Here is a 14,207-nt window from a genome sequence, read left to right as displayed (position 1 = left end):
CTTATGATACTCCCTACAACAGCGTTGTGATATTTCCATGCTTCAATTTTTGCTTTCGCAATGTATGCAAATATGTATGTATGCTTTTTGCGTTTTGCCGTCGGCATTTCCATATTGGCATGTAATAATTATGATATGAGTATAGTTTGTATGAATGCATGCATAGTACTATTTACAGTCTATTTAGACTTGTATATTCAATAATTTTATTTGATTTTTACATAATATACTATACTAATAAATATTTTTGTATTATGTTTCTTAGTAATAGAAATTGAATTTATCACAACAATATATGTATAAATATATCGTCCATCATATTAATCTTACTATCTACCCATATGATTGCATGTATGTACTTATGTATACGCATGTGCGCATTCAGAAATTCAAATCATGATTTTATCACTTATCAGTACATACATACATATGTATATTACATGCGCGCGCATTAATTTGCATGTTCATGCATTCATATATATTTATATGTACATATATTTGTATACACTTCCGAACAACTAATGCATAAGCATACAAACATACATATGCGTACACATGTGAATATGTCACCAACAAAAAATTGAAACATTGTTCTACAAAAACAACAATTGCCTAAATAGCATAAGCATGGCAAGTCAATATGGCAGCCGAATTGGCGAAGCCCAAATGTAGTAAATTTTACAGCAATAACAATTTCATTCATAAACGCAGGCGCAAATTCCACAAGCAACCTCGCTTCATTCATAGAAACAGACGCCGTAACATCTCCCCGAGCATGCCTTTGCCCACAAGCGTCTTTTCGCGACGATGGCAAAGCTAAAAATCATAAATTGAACAACTTTCTGATGATTCTTCACAGAAAGAAGTGACAAAAGTGGCAACATAGCCGTTGTCGATTTACAATATTTGTCTAAAATATTTTTCCGTGACTCGCAAAATCTGCGTCGATATGTATGCACGCTCATACATCTTCATACATATTTACGCTAGCTTGTGGGCGACGCTGTTCGAGCAGCAAGGGAAGCGGTAACAATCGGCGATCGTTTGTTAGTTTCTTTCGGCACAGCTCGGATTTTCTATCATCACATAAGTGCTGAACCAATGAGCGCGACAAATATTAGAATACACACGTTCTTAGGGACACAGTTATTAAGCCAGCTGCACAACTACAAACTGTGTCCATAAGAACGTGTGTATTTTAATATTTGACAGATGTCGCTTGCAGTCTGTCGTGCTCAATTTGTTCAGCACTTGACTCTTTGACAAAACGCAAGTTTCGGCCATTGGTTGACCATGAAAACGGAGATGCGAAAGAAGCGTGCGACACTTGTTATTATGAATGTATGTACATATGTATGTATGTGGCTCGCATTTGCTTTCGTAAACATACAGACAAATGTGCCAAAGAAATAATATATGTATGTACAATAGAAATTCTATTGGTACAAATATGGAAATGATAACGAAATAATGCGAATATGCATATTTCATGAAGGTCATTAATTTTTTTAAGAAATGGAAGGAATGAATGGAAGTGTTTATATGAGCACATTTAAGTTCATTTCATAATAGTCGAAATTAATATCATTTTTGAAATAATAATTTATAGAAAATTATTTTTGTTAAATTTTATAACATAAAATTTTTACCATTTTTCGGAAAACAATGGTTCTTATAACACAAAATAATCACGCATACTTATGTGACAATGGTTCATATAATACATTCATATGCTACTATGAGAATGCTTTTTACATTATCAAATTATTTTTGTTTAATTTTATCACATAAAATTTTATCATTTTTACCAAAGTAATCACGCATATGTGACAATGGTTCATATAATTCACTATAAGCATGCATATGTCACTCAGAGAATGCTTGTTTACATTCTCTGTGTGATTGTATATTTTGTATATTTTTCTACAAAGCAATTCTCTTTATTTATTCTCAGTCGTTTTACATATATTTCTGCCATTGAACGTGCTCATATCTGCTAAATAGCAGCGAGAATGGTGAATTCCTTACTTCAATCTTATAAGCTCTGTTAGCCGTCCAATCGAACATCATACAGAATTCAATTTGCACCTTCTCCAGAGAACATAAAACATAGAGAAGGTGCAGGTTCGATGTCGAACAATTTATAAGATTGGAGTAAGGAATTCACCTCACAACTTCAGAATTCACGATGTGAAATGTTAACATTTTTAACAGTTCTCCACATACTCAAACAGAGAATATGAAGAGAAATAATATACATACGTACGGCTTATGATGCCATAGCATGTACATATGCGCAATCAGGGAATATCGAAGAAAAATAAGTTCTTTGATATTCCATTTTTAACAGCGAAAAATGTGTACAAATACAGCTCTCTCACATACTCATGAATATGGAGAGACATAAATATACATATGTATGTATGTATGCATGCTCCTTATGATACTCCCTACAACAGCGTTGTGATATTTCCATGCTTCAATTTTTGCTTTCGCAATGTATGCAAATATGTATGTATGCTTTTGCGTTTTGCCGTCGGCATTTCCATATTGGCATGTAATAATTATGATATGAGTATAGTTTTGTATGAATGCATGCATAGTACTATTTACAGTCTATTTAGACTTGTATATTCAATAATTTTATTTGATTTTTACATAATATACTGTACTAATAAATATTTTTATATTATGTTTATTAGTAATAGAAATTGAATTTATCACAACAATATATGTATAAATATATCGTCTATCATATTAATCTTACTATCTACCCATATGATTGCATGTATGTACTTATGTATACGCATGTGCGCATTCAGAAATTCAAATCATGATTTTATCACTTATCAGTACATACATACGTATATTACATGCGCGCGCATTAATTTGCATGTTCATGCATTCATATATATTTATATGTACATATATTTGTATACACTTCCGAACAACTAATGCATAAGCATACAAACATACATATGCGTACACATGTGAATATGTCACCAACAAAAATTAAAACATTGTTCTACAAAAACAACAATTGCCTAAATAGCATAAGCATGGCAAGTCAATATGGCAGCCGAATTGGCGAAGCCCAAATGTAGTAAATTTTACAGCAAGAACAATTTCATTCATAAACGCAGGCGCAAATTCCACAAGCGACCTCGCTTCATTCGTAGAAACAGACGCCGTAACATCTCCCCGAGCATGCCTTTGCCCACAAGCGTCTTTTCGCGACGATGGCAAAAGCTAAAAATCATAAATTGAACAAGTTTCCGATGATTCTTCACAGAAAGAAGTGACAAAAGTGGCAACATAGCCGTTGTCGATTTACAATATTTGTCTAAAATATTTTTCCGTGACTCGCAAAAATCTGCGTCGATATGTATGCACGCTCATACATCTTCATACATATTTACGCTAGCTTGTGGGCGACGCTGTTCGAGCAGCAAGGGAAGCGGTAACAATCGGCGATCGTTTGTTAGTTTCTTTCGGCACAGCTCGAATTTTCTATCATCACATAAGTGCTGAACCAATGAGCGCGACAAATATTAGAATACACACGTTCTTAGGGACACAGTTATTAAGCCAGCTGCACAACTACAAAACTGTGTCCATAAGAACGTGTGTATTTTAATATTTGACAGATGTCGCTTGCAGTCTGTCGTGCTCAATTTGTTCAGCACTTGACTCTTTGACAAAACGCAAGTTTCGGCCATTGGTTGACCATGAAAACGGAGATGCGAAAGAAGCGTGCGACACTTGTTATTATGAATGTATGTACATATGTATGTATGTGGCTCGCATTTGCTTTCGTAAACATACAGACAAATGTGCCAAAGAAATAATATATGTATGTACAATAGAAATTCTATTGGTACAAATATGGAAATGATAACGAAATAATGCGAATATGCATATTTCATGAAGGTCATTAATTTTTTTTAAGAAATGGAAGGAATGAATGGAAGTGTTTATATGAGCACATTTAAGTTCATTTCATAATAGTCGAAATTAATATCATTTTTGAAATAATAATTTATAGAAAATTATTTTTGTTAAATTTTATAACATAAAATTTTTACCATTTTCGGAAAACAATGGTTCTTATAACACAAAATAATCACGCATACTTATGTGACAATGGTTCATATAATACATGCATATGCTACTATGAGAATGCTTTTTTACATTATCAAATTATTTTTTGTTTAATTTTATCACATAAAATTTTTATCATTTTTACCAAAGTAATCACGCATATGTGACAATGGTTCATATAATTCACTATAAGCATGCATATGTCACTCAGAGAATGCTTGTTTACATTCTCTGTGATTGTATATTTTGTATATTTTTTCTACAAAGCAATTCTCTTTATTTATTCTCAGTCGTTTTACATATATTCTTCTGCCATTGAACGTGCTCATATCTGCTAAATAGCAGCGAGAATGGTGCATTCCTTACTTCAATCTTATAAGCTCTGTTAGCCGTCCAATCGAACATCATACAGAATTCAATTTGCACCTTCTCTATGTTTTAAGTTCTCTGGAGAAGGTGCAAATTGAATTCTGTATGATGTCTGTTTCTATGAATGAAGCGAGGTTGCTTGTGCAGAGAACTTAAAAGTATAGAGAAGGTGCAAATCGAAATCTGTATGACGGTTCGATTGCGCGGCTAACAGAGCTGATAGAATTTGTTTAAGGAATTCGCCGTGCTCTGGCTATTTAGCAGAATTGAGCACTTTCAGTGGCAGAAATATATGTAAAATGACTGAGAATAAATAAAGAGAATTGCTTTGTAGAAAAATATACAAAATATATAAAGACACACAGAGAATGTAAAAAAGCACTCTCTGAGTGACATATGCATGCTTATATTGAATTATATGAGCCATTGTCATATATGCGTGATTTTCACATATGCATGCTTATATTGAATTATATGAACCATTGTCACATATGCGTGATTACTTTGGTAAAAATGGTAAAAATTTTATGTGATAAAATTAAATAAAAAATAATTTTAAATAAATTATTATTTCAAAAATTATATTAATTTCGTCTATTATGAAATGAACTTATGTGCTCATATAAGCACTTCCATTCATTCCTTTCATTTCTTCAAAAAAAATAATGACCTTCATGAAATATGCATCTTCGCATTATTTCGTTATCATTTCCATATTTGCACCAATAGAATTTCTATGGCATAAGCATATGTATGTACATATGTATGTATATTATTTCTTTGGCACATTTGTCTGTATGTTTATGAAAGCAAATGCGAGCCACATACATACATATGTACATACATTCATAATAACAAGTGTCGCACGCTTCTTTCGCATCTCCGTTGTCACGGTCAACCAATGGCCGAAACTTGCGTTTTGTCAAAGAGTCAAGTGCTGAACAAATTGAGCACGACAGACTGCAAGCGACATCTGTCAAATATTAAAATACACACATTCTTAAGGACACAGTTATGTAGTTGTGCAGCTGGCTTAATAACTGTGTCCCTAAGAACGTGTGTATTCTAATATTTGTCGCGCTCATTGGTTCAGCACTTATGTGATGATAGAAAATCCAAGCTGTGCCGAAAAAATAAACTAATGGCCGCCGATTGTCACCGCTTCCCTTGCCGCTGTACAGCTCCGCCTACAAACCAGCGTAAATATGTATGAAGATGTATGAGCGTGAATACATATCGACGCAGATTTCTGCGAGTCACGGAAAAATATTTTAGACAAATATTGTAAATCGACAACGGCTATGTTGCCACTTTTGTCACTTCTTTCTGTGAAAAAGCATCAGAAAGTTGTTCAATTTATGATTTTTAGCTTTTGCCATCGTCGCGAAAAGACGCTTGTAGGCGAAGGCATGCTCGGGGAGATGTTACGGCGTCTGTTTTTATGAATGAAGCGAGGTCGCTTGTGGAATTTGCGCCTGCGTTTATGAATGAAAATGTTTTTGTTGTAAGATTTACTACATTTGTTCCTCGTCAATTTGGCTGCCATATTGACTTGCGATGCTTCTGCTTAGACAATTGTTGTTTTTGTAGAACAATGCTTCAATTTTTTGTTGGTGTGGTATGCTTGTATGCGTGTGCATTATTTGTTCGGCAATGTATGCAAATATATGTACATATAAGTATATATGAATGTATGAACATGCAGATCAATGCGCGCGCATGTAACACATTATATTGATAAGTGATAAAATCATGATTTGAATTTCTGAATGTGCACATGCGTTGACATAATAAGATTATGATATGAGCATGTGCAGAGACATAAGATTAATATGATAGAAGATGTACATATGTATGTACATACATGCATACATACATACATATGTATATATTGTTGTGACAAATTTAATTTCTATTAGTAGGAAATATAATATAATACAAAAATATTTATTAGAATAGTATATTATGTAAAAATCAAAGAAAATTATTAAATATGCAAGTCCAAATTGACTATAAATATTACTATGCATGCATTCATACAAAATATACTCCTATCATAATTATATTTACATGTCAATATTGAATTGCCGACGGCAAAACGCAAAAGCATACATATTTGCATACATTGCGATTCCCAAGTTGAAAGAAAAATTGAAGCATGAAAATATCACAATGCTGTTGTTGGGAGCATTATAAGGAGCATGCATACATACATATATTTATGACTCTTCATATTCGTGGGCATGTGAGACAAGAACATAAAAAATTTGTTTATGTTCTCTGTGTGAGAGTGTGTTTTATACAAATTATTCGCTGTTAAAAATGGAATTAAATATAAACAAGCAAAACGAAATTCTTCGTTGGGAGTGTATTTCTGTCTCTTCCTATTCTCTGCTTCGGCATATATGCCATGTCATCATATGCCGTAAATACAAATATTTCTGTCTCTTCATATTCTCGGTTAGAATATGTGAGAGAATTGTAAAAAATGTTAAAATTGCGAGGCGAATTCCGACCTACAATGTTAACAAATGCGGCGAATTCCTCCATCTGAATCTATCAAATGTTCGCAGTCGAACCTGCACCTTCTCTATACTTTACATTCTCTGTAAGCAGAAGATTTAAAGTTTTCTGGTAGTTCTGAATCGTCAGTATCTACAATTGCGTCATATGCAGCCTGGAGACGTGTCCAAAAATAGACAGTCACTGTCAGAAATGAATTTAGAGTATGATATGTCTTTCCCCTTTTTTGTTTCGTAGCACCTTGCTTCGAGCGTGTAGCTTCTGCAGGTGTACATGGACTTTTTTCGTCAGAAATCATCTTTCGGACTTTTAGTAACTGACTTCGTTTAGATTCTTTTGGATCAGAGCTCATTTATACAATGTGACGAACAAAAAAAAAGTAAATAAAAACTTGATTAGTATTCTAAAGTTGTAGATGTAATATTTCGAAGAGAAGACTCTTTTGTAAGTAAGAGTTTCAACGAAAATCTATAAAACAGATATTTTTTTATATACTGAAATTATTGAATTTAATTTCACCACAGATTTCGTATATATGTATGTATGTTCAGACAAGAACTCTTTTATGTGAATAAGAGTTTCGAATTAAATTAATGAACCAAAAACGCTTTTAATTGCCGCGTATAATCATGCGAATGTATAACCGACAACTCTTTTAAGTTAAATAAGAGTTGTTTTATTTTTGTTTCGAATTATGTAATTCAATAATATTCAATTTGATTTTATTTAATTATTTGTTATTAACCGCAAAAACAAATAATTTTTTTGTAACAATTTATTAATAACTTATTACTTCGGCTATTGACTAACGACTGAACTGAGCTTCGCTCAGGACAGCGAGTCGAAATCATAGCTCTAAGCAGAGAAGGTACATAAACAGTATGTATAAATAATTAGTACATACTTGCATATGTCACTCCTCCCACCAAAAGAAAGAGCAGTATCCTTATTTATCTAAGTACATTGATTTCAGATAATATTTTAACAATTGTTCATGTCTTACACCAAAGGGAACTAGTATTAATTAAGGTTCAATTTTAATACAAAAGACTTAAACTACGAATTTAAATTTCTACTTAGCTTATTAGGACTTCAATTAAAGTAAGAAATTAAACAACTATAAAGAATAAAGTTAGAAAGTAATTGTAACGATATACATGATTTATATGGTGTAGAATATTTTAATTTTCTTTAAATTTTTTCTTTCTTTTAAATTGAGTTTAGTATTTTCTTACCTTACGATTCTTAAATTTTACAATAAAATGTTCATTGTCGGTTTCAGCTTTAACTAACGCTACATTTCTGAAAGGATTTTTCGACTTGTCTAGACGTTTTCTAGAATTTTCTGCATTGATTAAAGAAGTATCTATGATGTTTTCTCTACGCGTTTTATTTGCATTATTTATTCTTTTTTCTTTTATAAGTTGGGCATTGAACTTAGGGGCTAAACGATTGAAAAATATGTTATATGGAGTTTCACCGGTAGTAGCATGTATTATACTATGATTGTACGTAAACAGAGTTTGTTCAATTTGCATGTATTTCAGCTCTTTGTCGTCTGAACTTTTAATTATGCGAAGTTTTTCATTCAGAGTCTTGTGAAAACGTTCAATATCTGCAATGCCCGTTTTTCTCGTAGTAACTTCTACCTGATTATTGAGTTGATCACACCACTGTTTTATGTTAACGTTATTAATACCTTGGTCCTGATCGATTTTTAACACCTTTGGAGGTCCCATAGTATTAAAAACTTTTGTAAGAGCCCGTTTCGTCTCTAACCAATTTAGAGTTTCGACTGCTTCTGCAGTTCCAACTTTCGAATACAAATCGATACAAGTAAGATAATGTTTTTATCCCATTTCCAAAAGTCGATTATACATTTTTCCCTAGGTTCGTACACAGTTGGTGTTATTTTAAATGGAATTTTGTTGGTAATGTGGTCATATTTGCACTTATTAAAAAGCTCACATTCATTCACAATTTTAGTAATTTATTTTAAATAATTCGGATAGTAATATTCTTTTTTAAAATGATTCGCAATTTTTTTAATACCTTGATGAGGACCTTCTAAATGGATTTCGATAATTTTAGTTTTAAATTCAGGAAAGTCGCTAATATTTTGGAGCTCTTTTGTTGCTCGCAATACTTTATGTCGCCTGTTGTTAATAAGAGTTTTAAAAACATTTTGAAATAGCACAAAATCTTTATCAACAGGCATAAAAATAGTTACGCTTTTGCCAATTAAAAATGTTTTTATTATTTCTTTTATTTGAACAGTATTTAGGTCGATATATTTAATGGTTGTAACAGTGTTTTTGAATATTTGTTCTATTTGTGAACTATTTTCATTACTTTTTAGCAGTTTCAACTGTCGTTTAAAAACATTGACGGGTCTTTCTGAAATTGGAATATAGGATTCAGAGTCTTCTGTTGCAGAGTGAATAGTAGCCATGTTGGATGAAGTGTCATTATAATAGCATTCTTTAAGCTCAATACGTGACAATGCATCAGCTACAAAGCTCTCGTTTCCTGGTATGTACTTAACATCAAAATCGAAATCGTTAAGTTTCCATTTCCATTTCCGTTGTAGTTTTGAGTTCGGCTCCTTCAAATTGTGGAGCCATTGAAGGGGTCGATGGTCGCTATTTATGACAAATTTTCATCCATATAAATATGGGCGAAAATATTTAGTTGCCCACACAATAGCCAACAATTCTTTCTCTGTTGTTGAATAGTGTAACTAATGTTCATTGAGCGTGCGGCTTGCAAACCATACAGGGTGACCTTGCTGACTTAAAACAGCCCCGAGAGCTACATTCGATGCATCCGTTGTTAACGTAAACTATTTTTCATAGTCTGGGTATGCCAAAACTGGACCTTTTGTAATTAGAAGTTTTAGCGTATCTACATACAGCATTTGTATACTCTTCGTTTATGACTATTTGCTTGCCTTTCTTTAAGCACCGTGTTAAGAGCTTTGAAATTTTAGAAAAATCCCTAATAAATTGCTTTAGCTCTTTCTCAGTTTTTGGCAATGGGTACTCCAAAATTGAGTTTATTTTATTAGGGTTGGGTTTGATTCCCTCGGGTGTTACAATGTGTCCGAGGAATTCCGTCTCCTTTTTTAAAAACTCGGTCTTATCGACATGTACCTTTAAATTTGTTTCATCGAGCCTGCGGAATACCCTTTCAAGAGTTTCGATGTGCTCTTGAAGTGAAGTGCTAAAGACGATAATATCATCCAAGTAGACCATGCAAATTTTTCCAATCAAGCCATCTAATACCGTATTCATTAGCCTTTGGAAGGTCGACGGTGCATTTTTAAGCCCGAACGGCATACGCAAAAATTCAAAATGGCCGCGCTGAGTGGTAAAATCTGGATCCATTTCAATCTGATGGAATCCTTTTGTTAGATCGATAGTGCTAAAATACATGCATTTACCAAGCTTATCAAGTACTTCATCCATGATTGGAATTGGATACTTGTCGCTTACAGTGATATCGTTCAACTTGCGATAATCTACTACTATTTGCCATTTTTGAACATTAGAAGCATCAAGCGTCTTCGGCACAACCCAGATTGGTGCAGAATTTCTTTTATTTGTTTGTCTACTTCTAATTTGTGTATTTGAGGATACCTATAGGATCTGACGTATATAGGATCTGCATGTATCGTCTTAATTTTATGTTTAATCTTATTTGTGAACGTTAGCGTATCACCTTTCCTATAAAATATACTATTGTATTTATTTAAAAGTTGTTTTATAATGGTAAGCTCTTCCTTATTCAGATGTTCGAGTCGAAATTCAAAATCTTTGGAATTACTAGTTATACTTAAATTTTCGAAAAATTGGCATGGCTTTGTGGCAATATTATCTACAAACTTATATACTACATCGTTTAAAATAATAGATTTGCGAACGATATCAATTTTAGCGTTTAGTTTTTGGAGTACATCGAATCCTAACAAACCATCATATTTTGACGAAAAATCGAAAACGTAAAATATTAAATCCATTTCTCCGCTCTTATTATGCAATTTTTGAATTTTATTTAATGTTATCTCCCCTGTAACTGTTGTGAGAGTAATTGATTTCGTTTCTAAAACTTTTGATTTGAAAAGGTTAGGTCTAATTAAGCTTACTGAGGAGCCTGTATCAATTAGAAACTTTAAAGGGCGGTTTTCGAATTTTAATTCAACTTTTGGTAAGTATCCAAGGCCTCTAGCCGAAAATTTTCGCTTCCCTGCCCCTGGTTCAGGATTTCCGAAACGCTTAATTCTAGACTGATTTGAATTACTTATCCGATTATTGTACATTTGTTGTGGATTCACTACTGGGTTATTATGTGAGGACTGCGGGTTACTAAAATTGTTAGGAATATTAAATTGTGGGTGATATGTTTGATTTTGTGCATTATTACTAAAACGGGCCGTACTACAATCGGCGTTTGTTGAACATTAGTAAAATCATGACTAGTTGGATAATACCGCTGCATATCGGTAAAACTATTATTATTAGGAGTATATTGTTGAGCATTCACAAAAGTATTGCTAGCTGAAGCTGAAAGCGCATTTGAGTTTCGAAGATTACTAAAAAGCTGTTTTGTTTGATTGCTTTTTCAGTTACACTATCGTAAACTAAATTTTCTTTTAAAACGCGAATGGCGGAATTAAGATCCGTAACCATATTAGCATTAACTAACGCTACTAAATGAAATGGCAATTCTCTTTTAAGAGTTCTTAAACTAATTTGCTTTAACTCAGAACTTAGAAAATTTATGGTTGAAGTATTTGATTCTCTTAATTTTATGTTATCTTTTATTTTACAAACCTCTGTGTTTATTTCTTCGCAAAGTAACCTTACACTACCTTTATACCTTATGTTACTAATTAATAATATTGCAGTTGTGACTGGTGTAGGATCTGGACGTAGTAAGAAGAGAGCAACCTGCATCGCTAAATAATTTCTATCCCCATCAAATGGAGCGACCAACTTAATGCTTTGTACGGTACGCGCTCTAGCTTCAGCCATTGTTAGTGATGTTGTTGTCAATAAGCTGTGTTACCTCTCCTAGGCTAACTATTGTTGTCTGTGAAGTAGTTGGTGTAGCTTTGACGTTCATACACACTAATTGCTGACAAAGCTCATTAACTTCCTCGTCATACATACGTATATTAACTCACTCGTGAGAACGAAATTTACGAATATCGACCAGAGGTTGATTGATGTACTCTCTATACCAATAGAGGTCATTAAAGGTGAACTTGTGCAAATTATTTGCAGTTATTAATATGTATTTTATTTATTAATTTGCAACAGTTGAATAGTTTTTGGTTTTAGTGTTCTTTTATTCTATAACGAATTTTGCGTATACTTGTGTTGATTTATATATGTACTCTCTATATAGAGGTCATTTAATGTTAACTTTTGTACTTCACGTACCTACAGTTAATGTAAGTTTTATATCCACACAAAATTGTTAAACAGTTGAATAGTTTTTGGTCTTATTGTTCTTTTATACTAGTATAACTTTATTTTTTTAAATTCAAACAGCTTATGTATACTTATTTAGAAAGCAGTACGTAGGTTTTTTAAGGGGATTGCGCCAGTAATATTTTACACATTTAGTTTTTTTGTAACAATTTATTAATAACTTATTACTTCGGCTATTGACTAACGACTGAACTGAGCTTCGCTCAGGACAGCGAGTCGAAATCATAGCTCTAAGCAGAGAAGGTACATAAACAGTATGTATAAATAATTAGTACATACTTGCATATGTCACTTATATATACGTATATGTATTCCCTGCCAACCATGAGCGGGTAAAAAACCAGATAATCAGTGGGTAAACATGTGGGTAGTTTGCCATAGGCCGCGTGAAGATTCTACTCTGTTTTCCCCTCACACGTACGTATACATGCGATCATACATCTCTGTTGCGCTCATTCAGCAGTGTCATATAAAAAAGTATATCAGTCCAGCTCCAATATCCCCAATCGACGGCTGATGCAGGGTTGCATTTTAAACAGCTGATGCAGGGTTGCATTTTTTGAACCCTGCTTTAAAAATTTCTTAAGATTTCAAAGAAAACTTTTAAATTATTAATTTTATAATTTTTAGTACATATTTTCATAAAATTGTAATTTACTGTAATTAAATATACTAACGGTAGAATTGTGTAAATAAAAATATATTTAATTTAAAAAAATAATTTATCTGAAAAAAGATTAATTAAAGAAAAGAATTATTAATAGCTGAAAATAAAAGAGTGGAAAAAGATTGTAAAAACCAAATACCTGAAAATAAAAGATTGAAAAAAGATTTTAAAAGACAAATACCTGAAAATAAAATAAATTTACTGTAATTAAAATAATAATAAATTGTGTAAATAAAAATATATTTAATTTAAAAAAATAATTTCATCTGAAAAAAAGATTAATTAAAGAAAAGAAAAGAAGAAAATTAAATTTGAAAAGATCTTATTCTCCAGGCTGGACAAGGAAGCACAGAAAATGGGTCTGGCAGTGAACGAGGGCAAAACGAAATATATCCTGTCATCAAACAAACAGTCGTCGCACTGGCGACTTGGCACTCACGTCACTGTTGACAGTCATAACTTTGAAGTCGGAGATAATTTCGTCTATCTTGGAACCAGCGTAAACACCACCAACAAAGTCAGCCTAGAAATCCAACGCAGGATAACTCTTGCCAACAGGTGCTACTTCGGACTGAGTAGGTAATTGAGAAGCAAAGTCCTCTCTAGACAAACAAAAATCAAACTCTATAAGTCAGTCATAATTCCCGTCCTGCTATATGGTGCAGAGGCTCGGACGATATCAACATCTGATGAGTCGACGTTGCCAGTTTTCGAGAGAAAAAAGTTCTGCGAAAGATTTATGGTCCTTTGCGCTTTGGCCACGGCGAATATCGCATTCGAAGGAACGATGAGCAGTACGAGGTATACGACGACATTGACATAGTTCAGCGAATTAAAAGACAGCGGCTACGCTGGCTAGGTCATGTTGTTATGTTATAGTGAACGAAAATTGGGTACCAAATATAATGTGTAAAAGCTGCTACAACCGTTTAATGGATTGGAAAAATAGATAATAGTGGTTCGCGAGTTATGTAAACTACGGTTTTGCCAAAATCTTACAACTAAGCGAAAAAACATCAAGATAAGGAAAAAATTTAAAAGGTCATAAAAAA

The sequence above is a fragment of the Bactrocera tryoni genome, unplaced genomic scaffold (genome assembly GCF_016617805.1).
Source record: "Bactrocera tryoni isolate S06 unplaced genomic scaffold, CSIRO_BtryS06_freeze2 scaffold_11, whole genome shotgun sequence".
NCBI lineage: Eukaryota > Metazoa > Arthropoda > Insecta > Diptera > Tephritidae > Bactrocera > Bactrocera tryoni.
Note: the sequence above shows the minus strand (reverse complement) of the source record.